Raw genomic sequence first — 14488 nt, forward strand, 5'->3', positions numbered from 1 at the left:
CTAATTTGTTTACAGCATGGTTTACTGAATATTTTAAGCCCACTGTTGAGACCTACTCCTTAGAAAAAAGATTCCTTTGACAGCTGACTTGGGCCACCCGTGAGCTTTGTCGGAGATGTGCAGTGAGATCAGTGCTGTTTGCATGCCGATGACACAACATCTGTTCTGCAGCCCCTGGGTCAGGAAGTAATTCCTACTTTCAAGTCTTATTATTGAAGAAATACATTACATGAGTAAGGCAATAGCTGTTATAGATAGTGATTCCTCTGATGAATTTGGGCAAGTTGAAACCTTCTGTAAAGAAGTCCATCTAGATGCCATTCAGAATATTTGTGATTCATGGGAAGAGGTCCAAATATCAACACCAACAGGAGTTTGGAAGAAGTTAGTTCCAACCCTCCTGGATGACTTTGAGGGGTTCAAGACTTCAGTGGAGTTAATAATTGCAGATGTGGTAGAAATAGCAAAAGAACTAGAATTAGAAGTGGAGCCTGAAGATGTGACTGAATTGCTGCATCTCAGGATCAGACTTGAACAGTCAAGGATTACTTCTTTGGGATGAGAAAAGAAAGTGGTTTCTTGAGATGGAATCTACTCCTGGTGAAGATATTGTGAAGATTGTTGAAATTACAACAAAGAATTTAGAATATTACATTAAACTTGGTTGACAAAGCAGCTGAACGGTTTGAGAGGATTGACCAGCTTTGGATGAAGTTCTATAGGTAAAATTTTATCAAACAGCATTGCATGTTACGAAGAAATATTCACAAAAGGAAGCGTCAGTCAATGCGACAGACTTCATTGTTGTCTTATTTTAAGAAATTGCTGCAGACACCCCAACCCTCAGCAACCGTCATCTTCCTGTTAAGTCAGTCAGCCATCAACAATGAGGCAAACCTCTCCACCAGCCAAAAGATTGACTTATAAAAGCTCAAATGATGGTTATCATTTTTTAGCAATAAAGTATTATTTAATTAAGGTACATATGTTTTTTTAAGACTTATTACTACTGCACACTTAACTATATAGTATGAACATAACTTTTATATGCATTGAGAAACCAAAAAATTGATTTGACTCACTTTATTGTGTTGTTCACTTTATTGCAGTGGCCTGGAACTGATCCCACAATATCTCCAAGGTCTTCCTGTGTTCTTACTGAATGAAGTCTATTGGCATACGTTAGATTGCCACTGGTCAGTATTGCTACTATCGAATATTGTTGCTTTAAAGTTAATTCTCAGTAACCAGTTAAGAAGGACCAATCCCTGATCATACCAGTTAAATATGATTTACTGTAAATAAGTCTTGATAAGGCCACATGAAAGACCTGAAATGATAACTTTAATATTGAGTTTTCTTACTGAGAGTTGAATCCTGGGTAATTGTGTTTGGCTTAGCTAACTCAGTTTTTTTTTTTTTTTTTTACATTTTTCACTTAAATAATTTAATATATTTGCAATTAGTGATTATCACATTTTTGTGTCCACTTAATGTTCTAATGCCTGCAAACCTGGATTCCGTTCTGTATCCATCTGCTACCCTGTCTACCAAAAGCTTTATAATTATGTGATGTTTTATGCATGCCCTTATTGGTCATTAAATAGTATTCTCTTCCACTTTTTTATTAGTACTATAACAAAATATAGAAAAGAAATTTAGCTGCTTGTGTTGCCCCGTGAACTTACATAGAGCTCCTAAGTCCAGGATGTCACATTCCAGACAACCCTTAAATATTCTCAAAAATTACTTCAGATTGCAGCATGAAATTTTTCCACACCTGGAAATAAAATTGTCACATACAGTACATAGTGTAACAAAAGTTACACAGTTAACCTTTTTTTAAATGTCCCTTCATAGCAGAGTTAAGTGATTCTCTACATTGTCACACTCAGTATATCCTCATGAGGATGAACATCTTATTACAGAGGCCATCTGCCTCTCATTTCCTTAGTACAGTGAAGATGTTCCTAGTGCTCCCTGTGGGCCCAGGCGGAAATCCTTCCTGAGGGACCAAAATCACTTAGACTCTCTGACCCAGGATATGGAGGGGATCCGCCCCTTCCCCAGTAGTATAGGAGTGCTCCCACAGCATGAGTCTTAAGTTCCTGATGCTTTCTTTGAAGAAAGTGCCCTTTGTGCCACCCATCCCTTAATAGATAAATAAAAACTTTTTTTTAATCTGGTAGATTTACCAGAGACCCTTTGATTTGATCTGTTTCAAGGAGTTTTCTTCTAAAATGATCTAAAAAAGTTGAAATGGTTGCTTTGCTTTTGAGACCCAATGACTGGTTAATTTAGAATCTTTTTAAGTAAGTTTTTAAATAAGGAATATACTAGGAAATTTTTTGTTCCTTTGTTTGTTTAAAGAAATAGTTAATGTTGTTGACATTATCTAATGAAGTCACATCCTTCTTATCCAAGAAAGTGTGTTGTTGTATAATTGCAATCTAATTATGATATGTCTCTCTTCACTGTTTTTGTTTGAAAGATAAGAGTATTATTGAAAGAGACATTCAGAATTTAATGATTTTTTAAAGAAAGCTTATTATCAGCAATGTCATTTTCATGTGTGAGTTTACACATCTTTGGAAAGACCATTCAGAGTTACAAAATACATGTTCATGCACAGATTAGTTTAAGAATAACATGTAGATTAGTTTCCTAACAGTCATGTATCTAAAATTATGGCAGGTCTGTAAATGCAACCAAATTAACTCTTTGATGGAAAATTCAGCACTTTGACCTGTAACTTATTTGGTTTTGTCTTTTATTTATTACTCATTTATACTTGTTCAATAATCCCAAAATACTTGGGATTGATAGTGCCAATTAGCATTGAGAGCCCTGAAATATAGCAACTGTCAGTTAAGAGCCAAAACAGGCAGCCATAATAGCCCTTTGACTCTTCTGCATTCTAATATTTATTAATCAACTAACAGTCATAGTCTGCCCACCTTTATGTGACCTTAATTTGAAGATGCCTCCTCTATGTAAAGACAAGTTAGACTCAACACCAAAAAAACCCAAATAACCCAATTAAAAAATAGGTAGAGGATCTGAACAGTCATTTTTCCAAAGAAGAAATACAGATGGCCAACAGGCTTATGAAAAGATGCTCAACACCACTAATCATCAGGGAAATGCAAATCAAAACCACAATGAGATATCGCCTCACACCCGTTAGAATGGCCACTATCCATTCTGACAAGAAATAACAAGTGTTGACAAGGATATGGAGAAAAGGGAGCCCTCCTACACTGTTGGTGGGAATGTAAATTGCAGCCACCATGGGAAAGTAGTACAGAGATTTCTCAAAAAACTGAAAGTAGAAATACCATACAACCCAGTGATTTCACTTCTTGGAATTTACCCAAAGAAAACAAAATCCCTGAGTTGAAAAGATATGTGCATCCCTATATTTATTGCTACATTATTACAATAGCCAAGATATAAAAGCAACCAAAGTGTCCATCAATAGGTAAGGAAGAGGTGGTACATATACACTATGGAATATTGTTCAGCCATAAAAAAGAAAGAAATCCTGCCATTTGTAACCATATAGATGGACCTAGAGGGTATTATACTCAATGCCAGGTGGAGAAAGACAAAATACCATTTTTCTTATTTATGGAATCTAAAAACTAAACAAAACAAAATGAACAAGATAGCAGTAGACATAGACACTGAGAAGTGACTGGTGGGTACCATGGAGGAGGGGTTGGAGTGGGTAGGCGAGGAGAGTGAGGGGGATAAAGGGGCACAAAAATTCTCAGTCATAATATAAGTTGATCACAGGAATGGTAGTGCAGCATGGAGAATACAGCCAATGATTCTCTAACACCTACCTGTGTTGACAAATAGTAACTGCACTATTGGGGTGGGGACTTATAATGTGGGTAACTGTTGAACCACTGTGTTGTATACTTGAAACATTGTTTGTATATCAACTATAGTTCAATACAAAAATAAAAATAAAAGGAAGAATAAGTATATTGAGATTAAAAAAGAGAAGTTAGTAGTTTAAAATACTGAAATGCTGAGTGATTGACTTAATGTGGCATAATTGTTCTGTTACTTAGTTCAAATGGTCTAGGGAAAAAGTGCTTTATACAGCTTTGTGTCATTTAACATATTATGTCATGAACATCTTACTATGTTCTAGTGATAATCTTATATCAGAGAGATACTTTAAAATGCCCTGTAATTATTTAAGCCATACATGTAACATGACGATTTGAGTACTCAGGAAAGCTTTTTGAAATTTCAGTATTTGAGGTTGGATCTTTGTGTAAGTGCTATTGGTTGTCTAGTGAATGCGTCTGTCTTCTTCCCTCCCTGCAAAGCTCTGATTCTGTTACTGTGTTGGTTGGTGTACCTACACATGACCCTATCTACAGCTTAAAAGCACTGAACCAATGTTTCTCAGTGGAGATGGCAGAGCAGGGAAAGGTTAAGGGTTCTTGAATAAAGATCGTTGGTTTTTTCAATTAACTTACCCCAAACCTACCTTATCTTCTGGACTCCTTGTTACACAAAATAATAAATATCCTAGTAGTTTAAGCCATTTGGAGTGGTGCTGCTAGTTGTTCCTGAAAGCATATTGGTGGAATTTGTTGTGAGAGGTGGAATTGGTTTTGAAAAAATGAAAAATTCTTCATTTAACATTTCTAGTTGGAGAAATCACGTAAGCAAAGGAGAGAATATATTCAAGGATCCTTCAGACTGATGGACACACATAAGCTTCTCATACCCTCCACCAGGAAGGGAGAGTTACCATAACAGATGCTATCTGTTTTCAACAAAAGTGGTATCTCAGTCCTCAAGACTCCTGTTGTACTCTTAGGCATGTGTGAAAATATCTTAACTCATTATTTCCAGCAAGCTTGAGACTTGGCTTTCAGGTTTAAATTGTGTTTCCAGTTATACTATGAATCCCTTGATCTACATCAGGTCCAAATGTGAATGAGGTTCCTCAAGTTCAGTTTCTCTGGTGTAGAAATGCTTGGTTTAGAGAGCTGTTAACTAAAAACAGTACCAAATCAGTGACCTAATTCCTAATTAGATAAATTTCTTTCCTAAAGTAAGCAGAGAGAAATAAATAATCAAGAACGATAATCAATGAAATTGAGAACACAAGGAAGAAAATCAGTGAAACCACTGGATGGTTCTTTGAAAAGATCCATAAAATTGACGTGCCTCTAGAGAGATTGATCAAGAAAAGAAGAAGTCAAAAATTACCTCCATCTGGAATAAAAAAAAAAAACAGGAAAAAGGATATAACTACAGACACTGTAAACATTAAAAGAATAATAAGAGAATGTTAAGAACAAACTTAGGCCAATAACTTTGACAACTTAGATAAATGATCATATTCCTTGATGGGCACAAACTTTGAAAGCTCACTCAAGAAGAAATAGTTAACCAAAAACTCCCTATGTCTTTTAAAGAAATTAGATTCAATTAATCGTTAAAATCCTTTCTATAAAGAAGGATAATCAGAAGCCTCCCCTTTATGAATCACGATACCTATTTCCATAATAACCAATATGTTTTTTTTACAGCTGGGCCTTTTCTGGGGCTGCAGAAGACACGCATTATTTTGGTTTTGGTTTCTATTGAATACAGTACATAAATATATTAAGGTAAAAATAAAATATAGGAGTAGGGAAACTCAGAACGAAGAAATGTGCATGGTGCACATGCACGGCCATGCACCTATCTTCAGAGGGTAAGGGAATTATTGGAGCAAACATTTCACAAACACTAGTATTCAGTTTTCATAGTCATGGTCAGTGAATGAGATTTGGCTTCATCTCCTTCCTTACTAACCCTCGAGAATTCCTGTCATTTGCATTTAGCCTTCTAAATGGTTGTGTGATGGTTGCAGGCATTGGCTTGTTTGCATTTCTTTGATGCCTGTGGAAGTTGAGCCCCTTTGACATATCTAATTAACCAGCGTGGGTATCCTACCTCTTGAAAGGTATTTGGTATATTTTTCCCATTCATTCCATTGTTGTGGTTTTTTTTGCTATCTATTTGTAGGAGTTCCTTACATATGCTTAATAAAGTTTATTCTTCTCTGCCCCCAAAAAAATCCTTCCTACAAAGAAAACTCCAAGTCAGATGGCTTCATAGTGAAATTCTCCCAAACATTTAAAGATGAAATAATGCCAATTCCATGTAAGCTCTTTCAGAAAATCGCAGACAAACACTTCTCAGTTCATTACATGAAGCCAGTATTACTCTGATACCAAGACAAAGATATGACAGGAAAAGAAGACTATAAACCAGTATCCCTCAGGGGCATATGCCAAAATTCTTGCTAAAATACTAGGAAATGATAAAATAAATTGAATCCAGCTATATAATAAAAAGCTAACACATGATGACTAATGTAATGTCAAAAAATGTAAGGTTGGTTTAAGATTCTAAAATCAGTCAATGTGATCCACCGTGTTAACAGACTGAAGTAGAAAGACTATGATCATTTCAATAGATGCAGAAAAAAACCATTCATAATTTAAAAACAAAAAACAAAACTCAGCAAATTAGGAATAAAAAAAGAACTTCCTTAAACCGATAAAGACTTTTGACCAACAACCTAAAGCTAATCATACTTAATGATGGGAGATGAATGCTCTCCTATATCTGGGAACAAAGCAAGAATTCCCGCCCTAGCCATTTCTGTTCAACAATATCCTGGAACTCCTAGTTGGTACATTAAGGTAGGAAAATACATAAAAGTCATATAGACTGGAGAAAAATAAATGGAACAGTCTTTATTCACAGGCAACATGTTTGTGGAAAATCCTAGAGAATCTGTTATTTTAAAGCTCCTGGAACTATTAAGTCTGTCTAACAAAGTCACAGGATATACAGTCAATATACAGAAATTAATTTTAGTTCTGTATATCCTTATCTGGTTACTAGCATTGAAAAACTGGAAAGTGGAAGTTTGATAATAATGCCATTTACAATAACACCAAAAAATGAAATATTTAAGAATGAATAACAAATGTGTATAAGACCTGATGCTGAAAACCCCAAAACACTGCTGATATAAATTTAAAGAAGACCTAAAGACTAAATAACTGGAGCTGTATACCATGCTCATGGATAAGAAGAAAATATAAATTTAACAATTATATATATTCAGTTCTCCCCAAATTGATATATAGATTCAACACAACCTTAATCGAAAGCCTGGGAGATTTTGTAGAACAGGACAAGCTGAGTCTGTAATTTATATGGAAATTCTAAAGACCTACAGAAACAACCCTCCCCACCCAAAAAACAAAGCAGGAGGAATTACGCTTAATTGAGTTTAAGACTTACTATAAAGTTGTGATTAGGACAATGTGGTATTACTATAGGGATAGATCAGCTGAACAGAACAGAGTCTAAAGAGATCCACACATTTATGGTCAATTGATTTTTGGCAAAGGTGTCAAGGCCATTCATTGAGCAAATGGTGCTGGAGGAATTGTACATCTTATAGGGTGAGATAAGCAGGAGTGTGGTCCTTGACCTCTATCTCCTATCATATTCAGAAGTTAATGCAAATGGAATATAGTCCTACACTTAGGAGCTGAAACTTATAAAACTCCTAGAAGAAACAGAAGAAAATGTGACTTTGCTAAGGCAACATTCCTTATAGAAGACCCAAAAAGCATAAACAGTAAGAGAGTGAACATTGATAAAATTCACATTATCAAAATAAAAAACTAACTTTCTTAGAAAGACATGGTTAAAGAGGAACTAGGTCACATTACAGCAGGCACACATCCTGAGATGAGTGTAATTTACAGCCTTAATTTGCAGTCCATCACTCCACTTCAGTGTAGTACAAAAGAAAGAGTGCTGAGTTTAGAGTCAGAAACTTTTCATATGTAATCTTTACTGTGGTACTTTTCAAAGATACAGTTCATGAAGTTATTAAGTGTAATGTTCTCTGAACCTAGGTTTTCTTGTGTGTGTATGTGTGTGTGTGTGTGTGTGTATAAAATGGTAATAATAATGCCTACATTAGAATATTACAGTGATGGTCAAATAAGAAAATAGATAGGAAAAATATATGGAGTTCTACTGTTATTCTTATTTAATGTATCACCATCAGAAGTTATTATTATTATACATAGCTGATCCTTAATTCTTCCCCTTGAAAATGGTTAAGTATGAAAGGACCTCTCTTTTTCACATAGCCAACTGTAATTATCTCTTAGGGAGAGTCTAAAAATGTTTAGTGTTTCAATAGATGTATAAATAGATCTATAAACTCCAGTTTATCCTTCTGATCCTTGACTGTGGAAATCAAAAGTGGGTATGGTTGTATTTTTTTCAATTTCTCTTGAGAACTGTTCACACTCTTTTTCTGTATGCCCTGTAGTTTTATGCCAGGGCAATCCTTTTTACTAGCATTAGTTTTATGAGCAAGTGAAAAAATATTTTCTAGAGTTGTAGAAATATTAAGTAATAATCATTTAATTTATTATATGAGTAAGTATCGTAACATTATAAATTGATACTGTGTCATATATTTAAACTATAAAATAATAGAATGATTGGTCATTAGTGTATTTTTTGCCAGGAAACTTCTTCCGTGTACTTTTTTAGTGTAGCGAGATTCAGCTGTACTCTAAAACATGTAATTATCCACTGTGAGAAATGAAAGATAGTTAAGTGGTTTCCAAGAACATATTAGGCACTTTGAGCTAAAAAGAGAATGATTTCTTGTCAAATGAGACAAACTCTATTGCTTCACAAATCCACTTCTCTTTGGCACAGAGAAAATGAGTTTTTTAATATCTGAAAGTTAGATTGTAGAGTCTCATCCGTGACTCATCCTTTATAAATTTATATTACAGAGGTTAAGAACCTCTTTTCTATCAAGGACCAATAAATAGAGGGTTAAAAAATACCAGTAACCAAGACCACTTTCAAAAAAGCCAAATTAATTAAGGGATTTGGAGGCAAGAAAAATAGAAAACATTACTGTCATCCCATTTTAAAGTATAATACTGCTCGTTATTCTACATTAAGGTAGATCAGGAGTGAGACCTTAGTATTGAAGAGAGCGAAAGAAAAGTCTTCTTCCTTTCGTGCTCCTTTTTTCAGTGTTGGTCCGCCATCTTTTTTAGTTACCCCAACTGTCTCACTGTGACAGGGTGAGAGAGTTGGACAAGAGGAAGGATCAAAGATTGGCAGTGAGGATGGTGTAGCCGAAGTGAAAAGAGATTTATAAACTCTTGGAGGTTCTGGAGGTTTTGAAGTTGGTGTCAGCATTTCTGTACAAGTATCCCAAGTCCTTTGGATTGTGGTAATAAGTCATTACTATTTATTATCCATACTCATTGAAATTATGTTTTTTGTATTGGCAGTTAACCATTATTCCCAACCTCTCTTCTTTACACTGTCTTTAAGGAAAATTATTCTTTTATGTACAACTTTTTTATAGAGTACTTGCTATAGGCCAGATAGATTCTAAGCCAAAAAAAGACACCCGGTTCCTTGGATTAGTCTGTGTGGCATGGAATCTTATTCGTGGCTTGGAAGTTTTCTGTTCTTAGGTAGAAAAAGAAAGCCTTTTCTGTTAATGAAAATAGGCTAAAGCCCAACAGGTCTTCTTGAATAGTTTGGTGTTGCGAAAATATAAACCTTTGATACTGGAGACCTTGTCTTTCATAGGAGACCTGTAACTTTCATAATATTTTGCACAAAGTAGAGGCTTAATACTTAATAATAAAATTAAGTCATTATTTGCATCATTTAGATGGGTTAGTAAAAGAAAAGAGGGATACATGTGTTTTATGGCTAAGAATAGCATAGATTTTCAAAATGTGATCATCAAGAGTTTTCTTGAAGGGTAAGAGGAGAAAACTGAAAAATCACTTTAAAACATTAGAAAGTACTGTTTGAAGGTGAAGCATGTCTCACTTTACTTGCTCATTTTTGTCCCTCAGTAGCACAATGCAAGTGTTACTTATCCGCCGTTGCTTTCTTTATCCCTCAGTTCTTAGGTCTCATCAGGGGAGCCTCATTTGCGTCTCTGCCTCTCTGTCTGTCATATTTTCTTTCACTGTCAGAAGACCACCGGCCGATTAGGTTTACCTTCATTTATTTAAAGCCAGGACAACTTGCTTTTGCCTCAAATAATCACAGTAGAGTTCTTAATGTGTCTAGTATCTCAGGCCTAGTCAGTTCCCCATATTTCAAATAACAAACTTTGGTATCTGTTCCACCGTTTTGCTGATTAGTAATCTGTAAAGTTAAAAGGAAAGAGCAGTGTTGACATGTGACATTGACAAGTAAACCTAACTCAGCTGGCTTTCTTTATCTGCAAAATTGAGAGAATTAGTATATGCCCTTGGACCTAATAGAATTTGTTGTTCAGTATAAAATTAAACAAAGCTTTGTAAGGTGTAAGACCTCTGCAACTTAAGATATTTTGGGTATTCTACTTTCAAAATATCACTTAGGAAAGGCTATGTTAAAATAAAATAGTCACACTCCTATGAAGTGGCAAGGGGTATCTTCAGATTCTTTATTTCTTCATCTACAGTAGCCTTAATCCTCTATGGAAATTCAACTCACCTTGAAAAGCCTAGGGCAAATGTTACCACCTTCATAAATTCTCTCTTTATCCTCTAAATTAAAAGTGATATCACCCCCTAGAATTCAAATACCTTGGCAGTTTTTTAATGAGCATCACAATTGCCTTATTTTTGCATTTTCAGTCCACCCCCTATTCCTGAGTAAAATATCTAGATAGAAAGCAATCATTAGACTAGGGTAGCAGTCACTCAACCTTAATGTGCCAGGATGACATGGGGAATCCTGATCTCAGTCTTGGAATAGGGGACAGGCCTTCTGCTTCAACCACTGCTCTTCCTTCAGTCTTTTGCCTTTTATGTAGTCCCTCCCACAGTAGGTCTTTTGCACATGATGTTGCCTTTGCCTAGAATTAGTGTTTCCTTTCTTTGTCTGTATGATGTCTTTCTTTCAGATATGAGCTTTATCATTAATTCTGAAGATAATCCTTGCCTAGACTATCATTGATTCCTAGAGAATCTTTTCCAAGGTTAGCTCTCCCACATTGTATGTTCTCTGGGTACCACAAGTGAAGCTTTGCCGTTTTTTTGTATAATAATTTAAATAAAGACTCTTACTATACTGGAAGCTCCATGAGGGCAGAAACGATGTATGTTCTTATTCTCGGTTATATTCCTTTTGCCTGTGTGTGTGTGTGTGTGTGTGTGTGTGTGTGTGTGTGTGTGTGTGTGTGTATTGCCTTTAGTTACTGGAACACAGTGTCACTTAATATTGAGTTATGGTAGATGAATAATAGTATGTAAACATCGTTCTAACAAACATTGGACCAGAAGTTCTGGACTCTTACATACCATCCCTGGCTTACAACTGACTTGCATGTTCTCTTTTAAGCTTTCTTCGTCTGTTTTGTTACCTAAAATGGAAAGAAACCTGCCCTACCTACCTCAGAAGGTGTTGTGAACATCAAATGAGAAATGTGAAGATATTTTGAAAAGTGTAAAGTGCTATTCAAATACAGAGTTACATTAAATGGCTTTTGAAATAAGTGGAAGACAATGTCATTGATACAGATACAACACATGGACCATGCTTATTCTGTAAACCATAGGAATTGCATTTTGAGATGGAATTTAATCTCTAGTTCTTGTACATTTGACTTCTTGATTATTTTAGAAATTATATCTCTCACTACTCATTGTTTAGTAATGAATATCATTTGTTTCCACTTGTGAGAAACATCTCAACTAAACTTAGTAGCCTTCAGATTCCTTTCTTTTTATGGTTCAGCAAGCCCTAATATATATGTCCTCTCTTTCACAGATGGTTTGTCTTTGTGTTTATGATTACTTAATACCATGTGCTATGAGGCATAAAAGGATTGTATATGTTATATTTACTTTAACTGAATAAAATGAAATAGGAAAACATCAGTTAAATAAGTAGAATTGATACTTTGTTAATGTTTTGGAACAGGATAAGATATCCTCAACATTTAAAACAAACTCTCTATTTGGTCATTCTACCATCAGCCTGTTACATATTACATACCACTATAACATACTTATGTTTCTCCCATCTGTTTTTTGTTCCCGATTCTTCCTACCTTCACCCTTTTTCATTCCTCTAATTTTTTTTCTTTTTAACCAACAATCTGGGTTGCAGGGGAAAAAAAACCTGGCACTTAATCAAGAACATGATCTCATTGCTTTCAATGGCTTAGAAAAGAAACATTTTAGAGCGGTTGAAAGATTTCACTTAGGAAAGTAGGTACTGCGTAACTGAGTGTGCTGGTTCCCAGCAGAGCCTTGAGTAACCTCTTTCCAGCCATCCTCATGTTTTTTCTCTTCTACTTCCTGTTCAGTGAGCGATACCCTAGGTTAAAACAAAACAAAACAAAATCCAGTAATACTTCCCTTTTGGCTCTCTTGCCTGAATATTGTTTTCTGTCCTTTTATTCCTCTACATACTTTTATATTTTTGTAGTGTGATTGTTTCTAGGATTCCTCACCTATGCAGAGGTGGGTGTGTAACTTGTGTTTTCCTCCTGCTCTCGCTAGCCCCCAGCCATCTGCAGAGTAACCTGGAGTGTTTCTGGGAGCCCTTGCATGGAATGTAACAGGCATTCAGGAAAAGAAGCGAATAGTCTTTCCTTACAGCCTCCTTGGATGTCCGTCCCCCTCAGGTCCCCCAGTGTCATGTCTTATCACTGCCACCGCTGCTGGGTCCTCTGAGGAATGGGAGCCATGCTGGGAATTCTGTCTTTAGTGCTTTCAGAGCTGCCAATCTTCACATACCAGGAGGTGCAGGGCTGAATTAGAGAGCTGTCCCCTGCCCCGTCTCTGTAGCACACTTTGTCTTCAAGTTGCAAAGCCCCAGAGTGTGTGCTCACAGTTTTACAGTCTCTCTTGAAAAGGTTTCTTATCTTTTGGATATATCCTTTTACTCCTGGGCCCAAAACCAGTTCAGCAAGCCAGGTGGAAAAAGACACCATGCCACTTCTTCCATTGTCCTTATTTCCTCTCACTCTCCTTTCGCTTACCCCTCAACCTCCTTTAGGTTGCCGCTGAAATTTCTTTCATCCATGAACTGAAAGACAAAATATCATATATGTATGTGGAGGGGTGTCACTGGCTCATTAGTTTGGAAAGTTGCTGACTTCTTAATCATAATAGTCAGTTCAGTTAACCTGTTACAGTTTTTAAAACTGACTTCTGAATAGGTACCTATTTACCTCCTACAAAATCCAAAAGATCCAAAAATGTGTCCAGTGAAAAGTCTCCTTATACTTCAATCTTTCAGGTGCCAGGTTCTCTATCAGTATTACCAGTTTCTTCTGTATCCTTCCAGAAGAGCTTTATGATGTATAAACAGATCTATATACAGTTTTATGTATATTTTTCTCCACTCTCGTATTCCTTGTCCTTCTCCATCAGCCCCACCGCCAATGAATGACATATAAGCTGTGTTCTTCCTTGTTCTTTAAACTTGGAGCCTTTTCTTATTCATTAGTACATCAGTATCAGGAATTTCCTTTTTTTTTAAATGCCTGCATTGTGTGGTATAATTGACTTATCTAGTCCCTTAACTGTGGACATTTAGGTTGTTTCTCATTTTTTCTGTTCCAAGTAATGTTGCAAAGAATAACACTGAACATAAGTTATTTTGCTCATGTATATCTGTAGGGTAAATCTCCAGAACTGGAATTGCTAGGTTAAAGGTTATGTAATTTGGAACCTGCTACATTTTCTTTTACTAAATTCTGAGGAGTCTGTTTTGTTTTGTCTTTGATTTGTAGCTTATCTTTGAGACTCCTCCTTTTCGTAAACTAGCTTTATCACCACCTCATGTTATTTGTTGATTGCTCAGGCAGTGCCCAGGTACCATAAAAAAGTGGACCAGGTATAAGGAAAAAAAGCAGATTTAGTTTTGCTTTCATACTATTCATAGAGACATAATAATTATTTGCTTATCACGGAACAACCTCAGTATAAGCTCAGTGATAAATGGTAGCTGATACTTAGTGTCTGGAGATGGTAGAGACTGTGGTAAACGGGAGAGTGCCTGCCTCACATGAAGGGGGGCAGTGCAGCTCAACTCCAGCCAGTTGTTGGCACACGGGGGATTACTAACTCAGCGGTGACTCAGTGAGGACAGAAGCTGCAATTTAAAACAAAAGCTCCCATATTTATGTTCAGTTTTCCAACTTTTAAATACCATGTAGACCAAACAAAATACATCCATGGGATGGATTCAGCACCCTGAATCCTCCAGTTTATGCCCTCTGCTATTATCATACAGAGGTAGCTCTTGGGATGGTTTTTCTAGCTCTGACTCCCACATACTGTCAGCTAGTATTGCTTCTAGATGTTCCCTTGATTCTTAAATATTCAGTTCTGCATATCATCATTCCATCTTCTTAAATCTTTTTTTGGAGTTT

At 36.0% G+C, this 14488-nt stretch overlaps 1 protein-coding gene across 19 annotated transcripts in view; it reads left to right on the top strand.

Annotated features, from left to right (window-relative positions):
- Window positions 1-14488, top strand: part of HMBOX1 (homeobox containing 1) — a 163681-nt gene that overhangs the window by 31173 nt on the left and 118020 nt on the right. For 18 of the 19 annotated variants that reach the window (XM_073232761.1, XM_017650159.3, XM_037024561.2 and 15 more), the window contains one exon: window positions 1110-1196. The exons of the other annotated variant lie outside the window; for it this stretch is intronic. The gene's annotated coding sequence lies outside the window, so the exon portion shown is untranslated. The remainder of the gene's footprint in view (window positions 1-1109; window positions 1197-14488) is intronic. 19 annotated transcript variants of the gene reach the window in all.

The sequence above is a fragment of the Manis javanica genome, chromosome 3, assembly GCF_040802235.1.
Source record: "Manis javanica isolate MJ-LG chromosome 3, MJ_LKY, whole genome shotgun sequence".
Taxonomy (NCBI): Eukaryota; Metazoa; Chordata; class Mammalia; order Pholidota; family Manidae; genus Manis; species Manis javanica.